This window comes from Corythoichthys intestinalis, unplaced genomic scaffold, assembly GCF_030265065.1.
Source record: "Corythoichthys intestinalis isolate RoL2023-P3 unplaced genomic scaffold, ASM3026506v1 HiC_scaffold_44, whole genome shotgun sequence".
Taxonomy (NCBI): Eukaryota; Metazoa; Chordata; class Actinopteri; order Syngnathiformes; family Syngnathidae; genus Corythoichthys; species Corythoichthys intestinalis.
The window spans coordinates 121370-134852 of NW_026651613.1; the positions used below are offsets into that span (position 1 = coordinate 121370).

The following is a 13483-nucleotide window of genomic DNA, read 5'->3' on the forward strand; positions in this document are numbered from 1 at the left end:
GAGGGAAGTCTGGGCTTCCCTGTTAAAGCTGCTGCCCCCGCGACCCGACCCTGGAACAAGCGGAAGATAATGGATGGATGGATGGATGTGTTATGATCTCCAATAAGACTCCAAAGTCGATCTTTTTGTTCTTCTTAGTATTTTACTCATTGCCTGCTATTGACAGCTGTAGACATCCAACTCGTTTAAACTGGAAAGAATGGTTGTGAATGCTCATCTTTCAGTGTCAGTGGCGACACTAGACATCCAATTCATTTTGACTGGAAGGGTTGGCAGTAGTCATTCGCTGCTAGCCTCTCCTAGCCAAAATGGATATGGACGTCTGGTGCCGTCAATGGCAACCAAACGTTGTGTAAAAATGAGTGCCCTATATAGGATTAAAATTGCAAAATCTTTCACTCCAAGTCAAGAAAATGAATGTTTAATAGTTAACACATTTTCTCTTTTTAAGAAATGAACTTCTGATGGAAGGGAAAAAAAAAAGAGCAAAAGTCACTGACCATCCACGTCAAAGTGTTTCCAGATGTCGATGAACTGGGCGGCTGTGAGCTCGGCCAGGTGCAGGTGAGGTTGCTGAGTCTGGGCTGCCATCTCGTCTGTCCCCCGTGGATTGGATGCACTTGCACGCAGGGCCGGCCCAGGCCACTTGGGGGCCCTAAGCAAAATGCCAAGGGGCCCATATTTTTGGCCCACCATTTCGTCACAGAGTACTGTGAAACCCATACATGCAATCCAACCCATACGTCCACATTTTGTATATTAATCAGATTTTGTTGCACTGCATACTTCAAACTTCTCACCCCAAATGATTGTCAGTACTTACAGTAGATGGCGCCAAACCTTTTTCTGATTGGTATACTACTTGATAATAATGTCCGATATAAATGAAATGACTATATCTACGCTCTCCAGTCCAAATGCATATTATGCCAATATTTCGTTTTACTACAATCAGCGGAAGCCGTACATTTGCCGTTGCCGACAGGTGACAGCTTGCTCCGCTTTACTTGATTCGCTCCAGGCTTTTGCCCTGCAGCTAATGGCAATTACCAGTACGACATATTGACAAGCTCAGCTGACAACAGCGTTCAAGTCGGAGTGTCTTGCACAACAACAACAACAACATAAACAACATGCTCAATTACCGCGATACTGTTGTAGGGCTGCAGCTATAGAATATTTTAGTAATCGATTAATTGATGGACCAGTCAGTTGGAATATTCGAGTAATCGGATTAGAAACATGAAAAATTAAAATACCTGAGCTCAGCCTCAAAGAGTATAATTTTTTTTTTTTTTTTTTTTAATGAGGATCTATGTACAACAAAAGAACAATTGGCTAACTTGCATAGAAAAAGTCAGCTAGCTTAAATGCTATAAAATGCTGAAGTTTTTTTCACAATGCTCTTAACAAATGATTCAGACACATATTCCCACAAAAAACGGCTAAATATACCTATAAACTAAATTATGAATACATTAAAAAAACATTAGCTCAAACAAAAACTTAGCTCACGTTGGTCTTAACAGGGAGCAGTTGGATTCAGCCATGTAAAAAGAGGCAGACCAGAGGGCAGTGCATCCACCCTAATCAATAAAAGTAAATGCAAACAATTTCAAAATAAACCATTACAATGCCACTTTCATTAAACAAATACTCAAAGCAACAACATTTAATTCGAATGTTTTTTCTAATCGAATACTCGAGTTCATCGATTAATCGTTGCAGCACTATACTGTTGTTTCTTTTCTTCTACGATTTTCTTCTTTCCTTTCTCTGCTCCAGAGGGATAAATTCTCTTCCACATATCCGTGCATCTATTTTCCAAGCAAGTTTGAGCACCAATCATCGCAAAGCAGGTTTAACGTCACTCCCCAGGTTGCCAGATTGTAATGACAAGAAAATGGATGTTTGCATGGATCAACGGCAATGCGCCCCACATTATTCACGATGCCCTATTAACAACCTATAAAATGAGGTTTCCAGATTGGGGCCCCGCCCCCGAGTGGTCAGGGGCCCTAAGCAGCTGCATAGTCTGCGTATAGGCTGGGCCGGCCTTGATCCAATCCTATTGTTTAGCCACAACTGGATTCATTACCTTGTTACTTTTAATCCTTCACACAGCCGCTGGAAACAAATGTTTTATCCATCTGCAGGCGACCATCGTGATTTTACAGCACTATTTGGGTGTGTGTCTGCCTTAAGGCAAAACACCACCGCTTTTGTCCAACGGCGTCGCTGAAATCGACTAAAACTGAAAAGTGACCAAGTGTTGCCATTGACAGCACTTAAACCTCCACTCCATTTGAACTGGAAGGGCTGGAAGCGAACGAACGTATTCGCTGTCCCCCTCCTTGTTCAAATGGAGTGTATGTTTACTAGTGACAAACAGATTGAAATTCACAGACAAAAAAAAAATAAACTAAATGATTGTACACGTACATGACAAAGCAGTACTAACAAAGCATTTGTAATTGCAATCATTTTCTGGGAGAAATTGAGCATTAACTGACAGAATTGCATGGGTGCCAATACTTTTGGCCAGCAGTGTACGTCGGCTCCTTCATTGATGATGTGAGTATGCGTTGTAAAGTGAATTAATGTCGCTGCACATAGACTGTGAACATTCCTCACAATGCTTGGTGGAGAAACAGTTGTGATGATGTCTTCTTGGGTCCGTTTTTTTCCCCGATCGTACACAATCGTGATCTAGTTTTTATCGGCCATGACTGTTTGCTTGGATGACCAAACGTCCTCTTTGCCCGGACATGTCCACTTTTCACGTCCTGTCCGTTGCATCCGGCTTGATTTATAAATTCTGATGATCTGATGGGATGGTAGCATGTCTGATTAAGTGTTTACGAAAGTGAAATGCCATGGAAATATCCAATCTTGCCTAGCTTTCTAAATAAAACCTGTGATTGCAGGTGAACCAGCTTATGAAATGAGGGAGACTGACCCAGACTGGGCACCACCCCTACATCTGGGACACACATCTGTTACACCGACAAACACTGCACGCTCTGCAAGACGAACGTGAGCAGCTACGGAAAGAGACACTGCAAGCACCAGAGATGGGGGTCCAGCAGGATGCAAACATTGAAGAGCTGCAGACCAAGGAGGGACCATCTGAGCCTGGTGAAATAAACAGTCACCAACAGAATGAGGAAGGGACACCTGACGCTGGAGAAGAAAGTGGTCAGCTACAGACTGAAGAGGGGACACATGAAGCTGGAGAAAAAGGTGATCAGCTAATCACGGAGGATGAGACGCACAACACCAATCAGGATGTGACACAGACTGTGATTATTGACCGTTTTGAAATTTTCACAGAAAACTCATCAAATCTGAAAGCACGTGCCCAAATGTTTTCCAGCTACAAGCACCACCACACTATGAAGTATTTAATATGTATTACACCCAAGGGAGCCATTTGTTTCTTATCAAAAGGCTGGGGAGGGCGTACAAGTGACAAACATATAACCCTGAACAGTGATTTTTTTGTTTTTTAAATATTTGTTACCTGGGGACAATGTCTTGGCTGACAGAGGTTTTGACATACAAGAATGTGTGGGCATGTAGTGTTCAGATGTCAAACTCCCAGCATTTACAAAAAGCCGCTGTCAGCACATTTGAGAATCCATGTTGAAAGGGTCATCGGAAATGTTTGTCAGAAGTATAAGATCTTAAAAGGGAACCATACCCATAAACATGATTCTTCCATGTGAAGGGGAAGAAGCCCCAATGTTGGATAAGGTCACTTTCTACATACTGTACTACATAGACGTCATCATTTTGTAAGTGGGCCAATTTTGCACTTTCCCCAATAAGTTCGTTTTTATTTGGAATTTGGGAATTAGATGAACTCAAGACACCCCTCTCAACATTTTAGCATCTCTGAACATCGTCATTTTTGTTTTTCTAATTGCCAGCTAGGAATGGAGGCATCGTCTTCACAACCAACAAAAATGCAATTTTATTATTACTATCATCTAGAATTTTTCCTCCGTGTCATGTCCTGCTTTTTTGTGTTGACACTTGCCTTTGTGTTTCTCAGTGTACATCAGAAGCGATGACCGGCCACCATGCTTTGCTGCCTAAACTGCGCCTGAGAAGTACATGTACAAACAAGGTATTGTTCTGGATGCCTTTTAAAAAAACAACAACATCTCCTTCATTTAAAAAATGAATTGAACTACATTATTTCTTCTTGTCTGATGTTTTTTTACGCCTGACAGCTAGGAAAAACTGCCATGCCGTCACCGCAGCTCCAACAGACCAGCAGATCCTTGGCCAGCTCACGGTGACCTTTGGGAAATACAAAGGCAAGACCTTCTGTGGCTTATGGAGGAAGATGTCTGCTATGTCAAGTAGTGAGTATAAATAAGAAATTGATGTGTGTCTTTGTTACCCAAAAGAAAATAAAAAAATCAGTTTAAAACAACTACTGCATGCTCTCTTAAAAAGTCTCCTCGATAGCCACGTGAAGGAGAGGCGACGACAGATGGGAAGGTGCGACACCAAAACTGGGGAGTGGTGGCTGAAGGAGCAGCTTCTACGCTACGTGGATATGTTCCCTCCGGTGTCATGCCACTTGGAGCAGAACATCGACCGGGCCATCTGCGGGCATGGCAGCTTCCGGTCCTTCACGTTCGAGGAGATGTGGCAGTTTTATGACCTCTCCAAGTTCTTCCGTAACGATCTCGCCAAAAGCGCAGAAGAATGGAAGATGGTCCAGGAAGCCTTCTGCTTCGTGCGTCAGTGGCTACTGATGACAGAGTAGGACATCAATGTCACGTTAAGCGATTTCGACTGTACATCCTCACAAAGGAGGAGGAGGTCAGTAGGTCGATAAAAAAATAACATAATTTCCTTTGCCAGTGTTTTAATGCATTTCAGGGCTTACCCGTGATATTTATTTTTTGTTCTGTAGCAAGCTAAAGGCAAAGTTGCACCAGCTACGCCCCTCACGTCAGCTTGTGCATCAGCATTAGCAGCATTATCAACATGACCTGCTGTAGCAAATACACCATCTTCAGCAGCAGTAGCAGCAGCACAACAACAAGCACCACCACCACAAGGTGATGATGAAGACTGGCAATGTAAAATACTACGCGCCTGTGCGCTTTTTGCCCAATCTGCACAGGGTCACAAAAAATATTGATAAAAAAAAAAAAAAAAAAAAAGACCTACATGGTCAAGGCGTCCACGTCCAAAGGACTTTCTGGCAGGTCTTTTGAAAACTTTGTAAATTTTAAGGAGGCGGTCAATGACCTTGTAAAATAAAACATATTGAGATGTACTTCATGTCTCAGCTACTTCTTTTTACACACACAAATAACCATATTGCTCGGCATAGCATATAGTCCTGTATATTGTGCACTTTCCCAATGAGTGCTCACAGAAAATTAAAAACCTAGTCCTTATTTCTCAACACGTCAATATCTGCAAAACACTTGCTTATCATTAAACTTATTTAAGACTCAATACAGGCTGCTTAACTTTTACTGTGTACTATATCTCCTTTATTTAAATACAAGAAAAAAAAAACTGGAATTTGAGTGTAATAACAAATACATTTAAGGCATACAGAAATTGGGAAAAGTCCAAATGCCCATAATTGAAAGTGGGGAAAAAATAGGCCAAGACAACACAACAGCTAAAACAGTAATGAAGAAATCTATAATGCTGCGCTTCGGACCACGACGCCACTTGAAGGAAACAACGTCGAACTTTGGTCCCGCCCTCCCGCAGCCTCTGAACAGATGCTCAACCACCCTGCAGAATGGAAAGATGCCAAGGCCACCCAGAGTTAACTTGTTACCTGTTGGGCAGAATGACATCGTGAATGAAAATTTAAAACCTAGTAACTTACTTCTAATGGAATACTAGTTTCTTAACACTTGTATATCTGATTAACACTTGCATATTGCAGTTTGCTATTGGCCTAGTTCAGGAGTCGGCTATCATTTTATTTATTTTAACATCAACACTACCTCCTTCGTACACTTAAATTTATTTTTAGGTAGTACTAGTGTATATTATTTATTTATGTACTATTGACATTAATTTATTGTGTGATGCACTAATAGGGTGTTGCTATTTTTAATGTCATTGTACTATTTGAATGACAGAGCCTATTCTATTCTAACATTCAAACAGCCGTATTCAACCGCCTGCAACTACCACAGAAAAGACAACACACAAATGGACCTAAAATATGAATGAATGAGCTCATCTGTGTATACGTATTTTATATATTCTGCGGGGGAAAATTCACCTAACAAAGGCATTTAGGATTCTTTTACATTGGCCAAAAACACACCTCCTTAAAATAAATTTAAAAAGCTTTGAAATGTTATAAATATTCTTAATTCCAGAATAAATATGGTTCAAAACATTATTTGAAAGCAGATTTTTCTTGATTTAGGTAAAAAATGACCAACGTTTAGATGTATGTGCTTAATAAGAACAAATGGCAATATTTACTGAAGTAAGTAAGTGGGATAATCTCACATTCATCTGTTAGTCTTTAACGCGCAAAACAAGATGGAGAAAATGATTTGACTAGACTATGTGGGCCTAAAGTGCAGTAAGTAACTGGAATTAGTGCTCATTGTTTAAATACACTTTCAACTCATTCATAAACTGTTTTACAAAAAACTCATAGCTGCCACCCTGGAGGGGATGTTCAATCCGAGTGGGTTCGGTCACAGATTGCAGACCGGAAGAACTGGCCAATCAGAGCAGGGTTGGGGTACCACCCCACACTCTGGACTGATGACCAATCAGAGAGAGCGTCTTTAACAGTAGGGCAGAATGCTACAAATCAGTCAACTTTTTGCAATTTGAAGACAGAGGCCGCATCGCTCCTGACCTTTGACCCTTGACCCTAATGTTTGACCCAGGGCGTCAACGTTGCATGCAGGTGTCGCCAGAGTTCGATTGCACTTCACGTGGGAGGAGGCCCCAAAAGACTGTAAGGTGGTTGTAAAGTGTATTGTGTTAGGGCTCCTTGATTGCAGGCTGGGAGACCAGACGGGCGTAGACGCCGACAGCTGCAAGCCATCGAAATCAGCCGCCTTTATAAGCCAGCTCGTCGTTGCCGCTCGTCGCCAGACCAAACTTTCAGTAATCCCGTCAGTGAAGTCCAGCATTCAGGTATTTACCACATTAATTCTTACCCGGCTAATCAGACCTCTTGTTCCGTCCCAGGATTCCCCGTGCCTGCTCCCTGAATTGTACCGACGCCTGATTGAGCTCCTGTCAACACCTGCCAGCTACACGCCAAGTGCACGTGCGGTGCTGCGACTTGTGCTCAAATAAACTTTTGAAAATCACCACAGCCACCCTTGTCTGCTTTGGGGTCCACTTCCCAGCGCACCCTAACAGCTTGGTCTGGCCATCACGGACCCCGCGGACATGGATCCGAGTTATGCTTCCCCGTCACCCCCCGCCGTTGATCGACACGCTCAAGCCCTCGAATATCTTTACCAAAAGGTAGGAGAAATTTCTGAGGCACTACAGTCTCTCCAGGCGCAGTTCACGCCGCTTCCCCTGCATCCGACGTCACCACCCCGCCGAGACTTCATCTCCCCAACGCCTCGCGAGCCGCACGTGCCACCCCCTGCCCCCTACGATGGCGACTTGGGCTCTTGTCGTGCCTTTTTAGTGCAGTGCGGTCTCGTGTTCGATCAACAGCCACAAACATACGGCAGCGAGCGGGCCAAGATCGCTTACCTGATCGGGTGCCTTCGCGGTCCAGCTTTAGCCTGGGCCACAGCTGAGTGGGACAAGGGCTCGGCGGCGTGCGCCTCATATGACTGCTTCACAGCCGAGATGCGCAAAGTTTTCGACCACCCGGTCCGTGGTAAGGAAGCCGCCAAACGCCTAATGTCCATCCGTCAGGGGGGGCGCAGCGTCGCAGAGTTCTCCGTGGAGTTCCGCACGCTTGCAGCTGAGAGCCAATTCAACGACGCCGCGCTTCAAGAGGTCTTCACCGGCGCACTCAGCGAATCGCTCAAGGACGAGTTGGCTTCCAGGGACGAGCCAGGGAATCTCGATCAGCTCATCGATCGTTCGATTCGAATCGACAATCGACTTCGCGAAAGACGACGTCAACGCAGCGAGCCGCCGCCTTTCAAGTTTCACTGTCCCGCTGCCCAGAGTATGGCCCCTACTTCCGGGTATTCCCCACACATCGTCGCCTCTACACTGCCCTCTGCTGAGAGCCCCGAGCCCATGCAGCTAGGGAGAGCCAGGCTCACTGAGGAGGAACGCACACGTAGGCTCGCTGCCCAGCTATGCATCTACTGTGGCCAAGCAGGGCATTTCCTCCGCCATTGTCCGGTGCGTCCGGGAAACGGGCAGGCTCACCAGTAGGTGAGGAAATACTGGTGAGTCATGCGTTTAACAATTCCTCAGCTCGGCTCCAGCTCCCCGCCACACTTACTTGGAAAGACCAGTCCTGCAGAGTGAAGGCTTTTGTTGATTGTGGTGCTGATCAAAGTTTTATTGATCGCAGGTTGGTGAAACAGCTGGGCGTCGGAACGCGCTCGTTACCTGTCCCGTTAAAGACCATCGCACTCAATGGACAGGTGCTGTTTAGTGTGGGGGAGCAAACCGACCCTGTCCACCTTCTTCTATCGGGTAACCACCAAGAGGTACTCAGTCTATTAGTAATCGATTGCCCTCACACGCCGCTGGTTCTTGGCCTACCCTGGCTCAAGACTCACAGCCCAGCGGAGGATTGGACCCATCCCAAGCTCACTGCATGGAGTGCCTTTTGCCATAAAAATTGTTTAAAATCTGCCCTAGCTCCGGCCTATCCTGTCCAGAACCCAGACCAGCTAGACCTCTCATCAGTCCCTGAGTGCTACCATGACCTGAGCCTAGTCTTCAGTAAAGACCGAGCAGTGGCCCTGCCCCCCCACCGCCCTTATGACTGTGCCATAGACCTACTTCCTGGCGCCGCCCTGCCAAAGGAGCGCATTTATAAGATCTCGGAAGCTGAGAGGGAGGTGCTGCAGTCCTATATCAGAGTCCTTGGCCACAGGTATAATTCGTCCGTCCTCATCCCCGGTCGGCGCCGGCCTCTTCTTTGTGGGGAAAAAGGATGGCACATTGAGGCCCATCATTGATTTCCGTGGCCTCAACAAAATCACCATTAAGAACACGTACCCACTCCCCCTGATGGACTCGGCGTTCACACCCCTCCATGGCGCGCGTATATTCACCAAGCTCGACCTACGCAGCGCTTATCATCTGGTCCGTGTCAGAGAGGGAGATGAGTGGAAGACCGCGTTTAACACTCCCCTGGGCCATTTTGAGTATCTCGTCATGCCTTTTGGACTCACTAATGCCCCGGCGGTTTTCCAGAACCTGGTCAATGACGTGCTGAGAGACATGATCAACAGGTTTGTTTTTGTTTATCTTGATGACATCCTGATTTTCTCTCCTAACCTCACAGAGCACGAGCAGCACGTACGCCAGGTGCTCCAAAGACTCCTGGAAAACCGTCTGTTTGTGAAGGCAGAAAAGTGCGAGTTCCACGTCCCAGAGACCAAATTCCTGGGCTACGTCATTGCCAAGGGTGAACTCCGCATGGACCCTGGTAAGCTAACCGCAGTGGTAGAGTGGCCACGGCCCACCGATCGGAAACAACTCCAACGTTTCCTCGGGTTCGCAAACTTTTATCGGGGGTTCATCAGGAATTACAGCAGGGTCGCAGCACCGCTAACGGCCCTCACATCGACCGTTTCACCGTTTCGCTGGTCTGACTCTGCTGACGCTGCCTTCAGGTACCTTAAGCAATGCTTTACTTCAGCCCCCGTGCTGGCACATCCTGACCTTGCCTTACAGTTCATTGTGGAGGTGGATGCCTCTGAAATGGGCGTGGGAGCAGTCTTGTCCCAACGACAGACTGGCGATGGCAAGGTGCACCCCAGTGCATTTTTCTCCCGCAGACTAACCCCCGCCGAGCAAAACTATAGCATTGGGGACCGCGAGTTGCTGGCTGTTAAACTTGCCCTGGAGGAGTGGCGGCACCTGCTGGAGGGAGCTCGCCAGCCTTTCATCGTTTTGACTGATCACAAAAACCTGGAGTACCTCAAGGCTGCCCGGAGGATCTATGTTTTTGGAACGTTTTAATTTCTCTCTCTCCTATATCTCAGGGGCACGTAATGTCAAGCCAGATGCCCTATCCCGCCAGTTCCTGCCTAGTGAGACCAGGGTGGACCCGGCCCCCATTCTCCCTTCCACCTGTTTTCTTGCTGCAGTGGAATGGGAGGTGGAGTCCAAGGTTAAGGAAGCCCTTGGGGAGCACCCGGACCCCCGGCAGGGGTCTCAGGCTAATTTGTTTGTTCCCGCATCAGTCCGGCAACAGGTGCTGGAGTGGGCCAACTCGTCTCGCCTGTTCTGCCACCCGGGTATCCGCAGGAGCCTCGCTGTGTTGCGCCAATGGTTCTGGTGGGCCACAATGCCTGAGGACACACGGGCTTTTGTCACTGCTTGCCACGTTTGCGCCCGCAACAAGACCTCGACCAAACCCAGCTCTGGCCTGCTTCGCCCTCTTCCCATCCCTAGCCGCCCGTGGTCCCATATCGCCCTGGACTTTGTCTCCGGTCTCCCCCCTTCCCGAGGTAACACCGTAATACTCACTGTGGTTGACAGATTTTCCAAGGGGGCCCATTTCATCCCGCTTCGCAAACTCCCATCGGCGAAGGAGACCGGAGAACTGCTGGTCCAGCATGTCTTCCGCCTGCATGGCATCCCGTCTGATATTGTGTCTGATAGGGGTCCCCAATTCACCTCGCAGGTGTGGAGGGCTTTCTGCGCAGCTCTGGACGTTGGTGTGAGTCTCTCCTCAGGTTACCATCCTCAAACCAACGGCCAGTGTGAACGCACAAACCAACAGCTGGAAGCAGCACTCTGCTGTGTCGCACAGTCCTGTCCCAATTCCTGGAGCGACCACCTCTCCTGGGTCGAATATGCCCATAATACCCTGCCGAACGCCTCCTCAGGCATGTCCCCCTTCCTGTGCTCACTGGGCTAACAGCCCCCCTTGTTCCCATCCCAAGAGCAGGACATAGCGGTTCCCTCGGTGCAAAGGCACATCAACCGGTGCACCAAGGTTTGGAGGAGAGCACGCGCTGCGCTAATCCGCTCGTCCGAAAGTTCCCAGGCCCAGTCCAACCGTCGCCGTACACCAGCCCCTGTCTACTCTGTGGGGCAGAAGGTATGGCTCTCCTCAAAACACTTGCCACTAAGAGTTAATTCCAGGAAACTGGCCCCACGTTTTGTCGGCCCCTTTGAAGTAGAGAAGGTAGTGAATCCCTGCTCAGTCCGCCTCAAGCTCCCCAGGTCTCTGCGTGTCCATCCCACCTTCCATGTTTCCCAGGTAAAGCCGGTCTCGTCATGCCCGTTGTCCCCTCCGGTGCAGACTCCCCCTCCTCCATTGTTAATTGACGGGCACCCAGCCTTCAAAGTGAGACGTCTCTTGGACGTCCGCCGTCGTGGCCGTGGGGTACAGTACCTCGTCGACTGGGAGGGCTATGGGCCTGAGGAGCGAAGTTGGATCCCAGCCAGGCAGGTGTTGTGCAGGTCCCTGATACGCGACTTCCATCGCGCCTATCCCGATCGCGTGCCTCGGGCGCCTTGTGTCGCCCGTGGGGGGGGGGGGGGGGGGGGGGACTGTTAGGGCTCCTTGATTGCAGGCTGGAGACCAGACGGGCGAAGACGCCGACAGCTGCAAGCCATCGAAATCAGCCGCCTTTATAAGCCAGCTCGTCGTTGCCGCTCGTCGCCAGACCAAACTTTCAGTAATCCCGTCAGTGAAGTCCAGCATTCAGGTATTTACCACATTAATTCTTACCCGGCTAATCAGACCTCTTGTTCCGTCCCAGGATTCCCCGTGCCTGCTCCCTGAATTGTACCGACGCCTGATTGAGCTCCTGTCAACACCTGCCAGCTACACGCCAAGTGCACGTGCGGTGCTGCGACTTGTGCTCAAATAAACTTTTGAAAATCACCACAGCCACCCTTGTCTGCTTTGGGGTCCACTTCCCAGCGCACCCTAACATATTGAGTGTAATAGTGAAAGACACATATCAGCTCTGCACCCTGGTCCACCGGCTGAAGCTACACACCAGACTACAACCAACAAAGACGACAGCGGGGAGCAAAGTGAAAGCTCATCATCCTCAGTCAACTCCATGTGTACGAAGATTTGTGGAAGCGAAAATGGCTCACGTTCATGTTCCAAGATCTGCTTAGTGAAGCTGGTCAACGAGAGAAAGCTGTTAAAGTGTATGCTGTGTTGGACGAACAGAGCAACAAGTCTCTTGCTAAGACTGAATTCTTTGAAATTTTCAGTGTAAACTCTCAGATGATGCCATACACACTGAAAACATGCTCAGGTATACAAGAGACAGCAGGTCGACGAGCATCGAATTTCATACTGGAGGCTATGGATGGGAAATCACAACTTCCTTTGCCCACTTTAATCGAGTGTGAGATGGTACCAGACGACAGGACTGAAATTCCATCTCCAAATATTGCACTCCACCACGCTCACTTACAGCCAATTGCCAACAAACTGTATCCTGTCGATCACGACGCTCCCATTCTTCTGCTTTTAGGAAGAGACATCTTAAGAGTGCACAAAGTAAGAGAACAGATCAACGGACCAAATAATGCTCCTTATGCACAACGGCTGGACCTGGGGTGGGTCATCGTTGGAGATGTGTGCCTAGGAACAGTCCACAAGCCTTCGGATGTAAATGTATACAAGGCAAATATACTATCAAACGGACGCACATCTCTTCTTCATCAGTGTCCAAATATTATCAACGTCAAAGAAGACTACAGCGGTATGCAGAAACATCGTGGTTTAACATCACAAGCAAGCAAGGAGAACGAGCATGCTTAACCGAGCACCGATACTCTTGGATGTTCAGTGTTTGATAGAACTCCAGATGACCATAAACCAGCTCCATCAATAGATGACAACGCATTTGACTCTCATGGAGTCAGAGGTCTACCAAAATAATGAAAATAGACAAGTGACACAACCTGGAGTCGGCGCCAAAGATCGTGTGCAACGTCTACGCGGCAAGCTCTGAGGACCGCTACGTCTGTGTGACAGCGCGAACGCCCCTGGAGATGGGCAAAGACGACAGGCTAAAGACTGTCACCACCCGCCACAACACCGACAACCACCAGTGGCAGGACGTGGACTCGCTGCCTCTGATCTACATCTACGACAAATTCCAGATGGCAGTAGCTGCCACCAACCTGGAACGCATGGCTTCCTACTGCCCCAAGAGCTACGCCGAGCAGGACGAGGCGGCCCGTCAGAAAACCGGGTCCATGGATCTGCATTATATATATATATATTTTTTTCATCATTATTCATTCTTTTTTTTTTTCTTTTTTGCATATTTATTGTCTGCTTTTTTTTTTTTTTCTTCTTTCTTTCTTTAGG

The 13483-nt window shown here is 47.7% G+C and overlaps 1 long non-coding RNA gene across 1 annotated transcript; it reads left to right on the forward strand.

Annotated features, from left to right (window-relative positions):
* Window positions 1-5428, forward strand: LOC130911421 (uncharacterized). The gene is made up of 6 exons (XR_009062105.1): window positions 1-564; window positions 2928-3243; window positions 4058-4132; window positions 4239-4373; window positions 4468-4839; window positions 4934-5428. It is a non-coding gene; the product is annotated as an uncharacterized LOC130911421 (long non-coding RNA).
* Window positions 5429-13483: the final 8055 nt, after the last annotated feature.